A 7,075-nucleotide genomic window follows, 5' to 3' on the forward strand; every position below is an offset into this window, starting at 1 on the left:
TTTACTCTATATTATAAATTTTATCTTTATCTTTTATTCCCCTTTATTTTGCCCCCCTTCTTATGTTTGTTGTGTTTTGTCCATTGTATTTATTTACTTATTATTATTTATTTATTTAATGACTTTTATTTTATCTATTTTATCTATACACCTTTACATTTACTGATTTTATCTTTTATTTTATCATATTTTTAAGTTTTATGCGGGTTGACCAGGGGGGTGGGACGGGGGGAGGGGACAGACGCGAGCCGGAACTCGCCTCTGTCCCCTCCTTGTCGCGTGCGGAAAAAAATACAATGCAGCGTGTACGAGTATTTGCACATGTATAAAAATCGGATGGCGCGGTAACAAAAATTCTAAATTATACAGCACAAGTTGCAGCAATGCATGCGCATAAGTTAAATTACCTGCATACCTCCGTTTCCTCAAACTGTGTGTTCATAACTGGCATTGGGAGGATCGCAGTGCCACCACTGCGAGGAGGCCCAGGACTCTGCGCGGCATACGCTGGAAGAATGTCCAGCGTGGTCGGCACCGCGCAGAGACCTAAGGGGCGTTATTGGGATGGACCTCCCGTTGCCGGTCGTGGTCGACCACATGATCGGCAGCGAGAGGTCAAGAGCAGCGATTGCCTCCTTCTGCTAGATTGTGATAACGCAGAAGGAGGCAGCGGAGAGGGAGAGGGAAGCCGATCCGCTCTCCGCCAGGAGGCTAGCATCGGCGGGGCAACCCCGACGAGGCCGACGGCCCCCGTGAGGGGCCGCAGACGTAATGGCGGCGGTGGTACTTCTTAGTACTTCCACCGCCGCCAAGGGGGGCTGGCCGTTAAGGCGCCCCCGAGGTGGACAGGTCGCGGGGGGCGAGGTGGAGCAATAATCCCCTCCCCCCCTCTACAAAGATGCGACCTGCCGGTCGACCACCCACCTTTTATTTTATAATATTTCATTTTACTCTATATTATAAATTTTATCTTTATCTTTTATTCCCCTTTATTTTGCCCCCCTTCTTATGTTTGTTGTGTTTTGTCCATTGTATTTATTTACTTATTATTATTTATTTATTTAATGACTTTTATTTTATCTATTTTATCTATACACCTTTACATTTACTGATTTTATCTTTTATTTTATCATATTTTTAAGTTTTATGCGGGTTGACCAGGGGGGTGGGACGGGGGGTGGGGACAGACGCGAGCCGGAACTCGCCTCTGTCCCCTCCTTGTCGCGTGCGGAAAAAATTACGATGCAGCGTGTACGAGTATTTGCACATGTATAAAAATCGGATGGCGCGGTAACAAAAATTCTAAATTATACAGCACAAGTTGCAGCAATGCATGCGCATAAGTTAAATTACCTGCATACCGCCGTTTCCTCAAACTGTGTGTTCATAACTGGCGCTAGGAGGATCGCTGTGCCACCACTGCGAGGAGGCCCAGGACTCTGCGCGGCATACGCTGGAAGAATATCCAGCGTGGTCGGCACCGCGCAGAGACCCAAGGGGCGTTATTGGGATGGACCTCCCGTTGCCGGTCGTGGTCGACCACATGATCGGCAGCGAGAGGTCAAGAGCAGCGATTGCCTCCTTCTGCTAGATTGTGATAACGCAGAAGGAGGCAGCGGTGAGGGAGAGGGAAGCCGACCCGCTCTCCGCCAGGAGGCTAGCATCGGCGGGGCAACCCCGACGAGGCCGACGGCCCCCGTAAGGGGCCGCAGACGTAATGGCGGCGGTGGTACTACTTAGTACTTCCACCGCCGCCAAGGGGGCTGGCCGTTAAGACGCCCCCGAGGTGGACAGGTCGCGGGGGGCGAGGTGGAGCAATAATCCCCTCCCCCCCTCTACAAAGATGCGACCTGCCGGTCGACCCCCCTCCTTTTATTTTATAATTTTTCATTTTACTCTATATTATAAATTTTATCTTTATCTTTTATTCCCCTTTATTTTGCCCCCCTTCTTATGTTTGTTGTGTTTTGTCCATTGTATTTATTTACTTATTATTATTTATTTATTTAATGACTTTTATTTTATCTATTTTATCTATACACCTTTACATTTACTGATTTTATCTTTTATTTTATCATATTTTTAAGTTTTATGCGGGTTGACCAGGGGGGTGGGACGGGGGGAGGGGACAGACGCGAGCCGGAACTCGCCTCTGTCCCCTCCTTGTCGCGTGCGGAAAAAAATACAATGCAGCGTGTACGAGTATTTGCACATGTATAAAAATCGGGATGGCGCGGTAACAAAAATTCTAAATTATACAGCACAAGTTGCAGCAATGCATGCGCATAAGTTAAATTACCTGCATACCTCCGTTTCCTCAAACTGTGTGTTCATAACTGGCATTGGGAGGATCGCAGTGCCACCACTGCGAGGAGGCCCAGGACTCTGCGCGGCATACGCTGGAAGAATGTCCAGCGTGGTCGGCACCGCGCAGAGACCTAAGGGGCGTTATTGGGATGGACCTCCCGTTGCCGGTCGTGGTCGACCACATGATCGGCAGCGAGAGGTCAAGAGCAGCGATTGCCTCCTTCTGCTAGATTGTGATAACGCAGAAGGAGGCAGCGGAGAGGGAGAGGGAAGCCGACCCGCTCTCTGCCAGGAGGCTAGCATCGGCGGGGCAACCCCGACGAGGCCGACGGCCCCCGTAAGGGGCCGCAGACGTAATGGCGGCGGTGGTACTACTTAGTACTTCCACCGCCGCCAAGGGGGGCTGGCCGGTAAGGCGCCCCCGAGGTGGACAGGTCGCGGGGGGCGAGGTGGCGCAATAATCCCCTCCCCCCCCCTCTCTACAAAGATGCGACCTGCCGGTCCACCCCCCTCCTTTCATTTTGTAATATTTCATTTTACTCTATATTATAAATTTTATCTTTATCTTTTATTCCCCTTTATTTTGCCCCCCTTCTTATGTTTATTGTGTTCTGTCCATTGTATTTATTTACTTATTATTATTTATTTATTTATTGACTTTTATTTTATCTATTTTATCTTTACACCTTTTCATTTACTGATTTTATCTTTTATTTTATCATATTTTTAAGTTTTATGCGGGTTGACCAGGGGGGTGGGACGGGGGGTGGGGACAGACGCGAGCCGGAACTCGCCTCTGTCCCCTCCTTGTCGCGTGCGGAAAAAAATACGATGCAGCGTGTACGAGTATTTGCACATGTATAAAAATCGGATGGCGCGGTAACAAAAATTCTAAATTATACAGCACAAGTTGCAGCAATGCATGCGCATAAGTTAAATTACCTGCATACCGCCGTTTCCTCAAACTGTGTGTTCATAACTGGCACTAGGAGGATCGCAGTGCCACCACTGCGAGGAGGCCCAGGACTCTGCGCGGCATACGCTGGAAGAATGTCCAGCGTGGTCGGCACCGCGCAGAGACCCAAGGGGCGTTATTGGGATGGACCTCCCGTTGCCGGTCGTGGTCGACCACATGATCGGCAGCGAGAGGTCAAGAGCAGCGATTGCCTCCTTCTGCTAGATTGTGATAACGCAGAAGGAGGCAGCGGAGAGGGAGAGGGAAGCCGACCCGCTCTCCGCCAGAAGGCTAGCATCGGCGGGGCAACCCCGACGAGGCCGACGGCCCCCGTAAGGGGCCGCAGACGTAATGGCGGCGGTGGTACTACTTAGTACTTCCACCGCCGCCAAGGGGGCTGGCCGTTAAGACGCCCCCGAGGTGGACAGGTCGCGGGGGGCGAGGTGGAGCAATAATCCCCTCCCCCCCTCTACAAAGATGCGACCTGCCGGTCGAACCCCCTGCTTTTATTTTATAAAATATCATTTTACTCCATATTATAAATTTTATCTTTATCTTTTATTCCCCTTTATTTTGCCCCCCTTCTTATGTTTGTTGTGTTTTGTCCATTGTATTTATTTACTTATTATTATTTATTTATTTATTGACTTTTATTTTATCTATTTTATCTTTACACCTTTTCATTTACTGATTTTATCTTTTATTTTATCATATTTTTAAGTTTTATGCGGGTTGACCAGGGGGGTGGGACGGGGGGTGGGGACAGACGCGAGCCGGAACTCGCCTCTGTCCCCTCCTTGTCGCGTGCGGAAAAAAATACGATGCAGCGTGTACGAGTATTTGCACATGTATAAAAATCGGATGGCGCGGTAACAAAAATTCTAAATTATACAGCACAAGTTGCAGCAATGCATGCGCATAAGTTAAATTACCTGCATACCGCCGTTTCCTCAAACTGTGTGTTCATAACTGGCACTAGGAGGATCGCAGTGCCACCACTGCGAGGAGGCCCAGGACTCTGCGCGGCATACGCTGGAAGAATGTCCAGCGTGGTCGGCACCGCGCAGAGACCCAAGGGGCGTTATTGGGATGGACCTCCCGTTGCCGGTCGTGGTCGACCACATGATCGGCAGCGAGAGGTCAAGAGCAGCGATTGCCTCCTTCTGCTAGATTGTGATAACGCAGAAGGAGGCAGCGGAGAGGGAGAGGGAAGCCGACCCGCTCTCCGCCAGAAGGCTAGCATCGGCGGGGCAACCCCGACGAGGCCGACGGCCCCCGTAAGGGGCCGCAGACGTAATGGCGGCGGTGGTACTACTTAGTACTTCCACCGCCGCCAAGGGGGCTGGCCGTTAAGACGCCCCCGAGGTGGACAGGTCGCGGGGGGCGAGGTGGAGCAATAATCCCCTCCCCCCCTCTACAAAGATGCGACCTGCCGGTCGAACCCCCTGCTTTTATTTTATAAAATATCATTTTACTCCATATTATAAATTTTATCTTTATCTTTTATTCCCCTTTATTTTGCCCCCCTTCTTATGTTTGTTGTGTTTTGTCCATTGTATTTATTTACTTATTATTATTTATTTATTTATTGACTTTTATTTTATCTATTTTATCTTTACACCTTTTCATTTACTGATTTTATCTTTTATTTTATCATATTTTTAAGTTTTATGCGGGTTGACCAGGGGGGTGGGACGGGGGGTGGGGACAGACGCGAGCCGGAACTCGCCTCTGTCCCCTCCTTGTCGCGTGCGGAAAAAAATACGATGCAGCGTGTACGAGTATTTGCACATGTATAAAAATCGGATGGCGCGGTAACAAAAATTCTAAATTATACAGCACAAGTTGCAGCAATGCATGCGCATAAGTTAAATTACCTGCATACCGCCGTTTCCTCAAACTGTGTGTTCATAACTGGCACTAGGAGGATCGCAGTGCCACCACTGCGAGGAGGCCCAGGACTCTGCGCGGCATACGCTGGAAGAATGTCCAGCGTGGTCGGCACCGCGCAGAGACCCAAGGGGCGTTATTGGGATGGACCTCCCGTTGCCGGTCGTGGTCGACCACATGATCGGCAGCGAGAGGTCAAGAGCAGCGATTGCCTCCTTCTGCTAGATTGTGATAACGCAGAAGGAGGCAGCGGAGAGGGAGAGGGAAGCCGACCCGCTCTCCGCCAGAAGGCTAGCATCGGCGGGGCAACCACGACGAGGCCGACGGCCCCCGTAAGGGGCCGCAGACGTAATGGCGGCGGTGGTACTACTTAGTACTTCCACCGCCGCCAAGGGGGCTGGCCGTTAAGACGCCCCCGAGGTGGACAGGTCATGGGGGGCGAGGTGGAGCAATAATCCCCTCCCCCCCTCTACAAAGATGCGACCTGCCGGTCGACCCCCCTCCTTTTATTTTATAATTTTTCATTTTACTCTATATTATAAATTTTATCTTTATCTTTTATTCCCCTTTATTTTGCCCCCCTTCTTATGTTTGTTGTGTTTTGTCCATTGTAATTATTTACTTATTATTATTTATTTATTTAATGACTTTTATTTTATCTATTTTATCTATACACCTTTACATTTACGGATTTTATCTTTTATTTTATCATATTTTTAAGTTTTATGCGGGTTGACCAGGGGGGTGGGACGGGGGGAGGGGACAGACGCGAGCCGGAACTCGCCTCTGTCCCCTCCTTGTCGCGTGCGGAAAAAAATACAATGCAGCGTGTACGAGTATTTGCACATGTATAAAAATCGGATGGCGCGGTAACAAAAATTCTAAATTATACAGCACAAGTTGCAGCAATGCATGCGCATAAGTTAAATTACCTGCATACCGCCGTTTCCTCAAACTGTGTGTTAATAACTGGCACTAGGAGGATCGCAGTGCCACCACTGCGAGGAGGCCCAGGACTCTGCGCGGCATACGCTGGAAGTATGTCCAGCGTGGTCGGCACCGCGCAGAGACCCAAGGGGCGTTATTGGGATGGACCTCCCGTTGCCGGTCGTGGTCGACCACATGATCGGCAGCGAGAGGTCAAGAGCAGCGATTGCCTCCTTCTGCTAGATTGTGATAACGCAGAAGGAGGCAGCGGAGAGGGAGAGGGAAGCCGACCCGCTCTCCGCCAGGAGGCTAGCATCGGCGGGGCAACCCCGACGAGGCCGACGGCCCCCGTAAGGGGCCGCAGACGTAATGGCGGCGGTGGTACTACTTAGTACTTCCACCGCCGCCAAGGGGGCTGGCCGTTAAGACGCCCCCGAGGTGGACAGGTCGCGGGGGGCGAGGTGGAGCAATAATCCCCTCCCCCCCCTCTACAAAGATGCGACCTGCCGGTCGACCCCCTCCTTTTATTTTATAATATTTCATTTTACTCTATATTATAAATTTTATCTTTATCTTTTATTCCCCTTTATTTTGCCGCCCTTCTTATGTTTGTTGTGTTTTGTCCATTGTATTTATTTACTTATTATTATTTATTTATTTATTGACTTTTATTTTATCTATTTTATCTTTACACCTTTTCATTTACTGATTTTATCTTTTATTTTATCATATTTTTAAGTTTTATGCGGGTTGACCAGGCGGGTGGGACGGGGGGTGGGGACAGACGCGAGCCGGAACTCGCCTCTGTCCCCTCCTTGTCGCGTGCGGAAAAAAATACGATGCAGCGTGTACGAGTATTTGCACATGTATAAAAATCGGATGGCGCGGTAACAAAAATTCTAAATTATACAGCACAAGTTGCAGCAATGCATGCGCATAAGTTAAATTACCTGCATACCGCCGTTTCCTCAAACTGTGTGTTCATAACTGGCACTA

The sequence above is a fragment of the Lasioglossum baleicum genome, unplaced genomic scaffold, assembly GCF_051020765.1.
Source record: "Lasioglossum baleicum unplaced genomic scaffold, iyLasBale1 scaffold0029, whole genome shotgun sequence".
Classification (NCBI taxonomy): Eukaryota; Metazoa; Arthropoda; class Insecta; order Hymenoptera; family Halictidae; genus Lasioglossum; species Lasioglossum baleicum.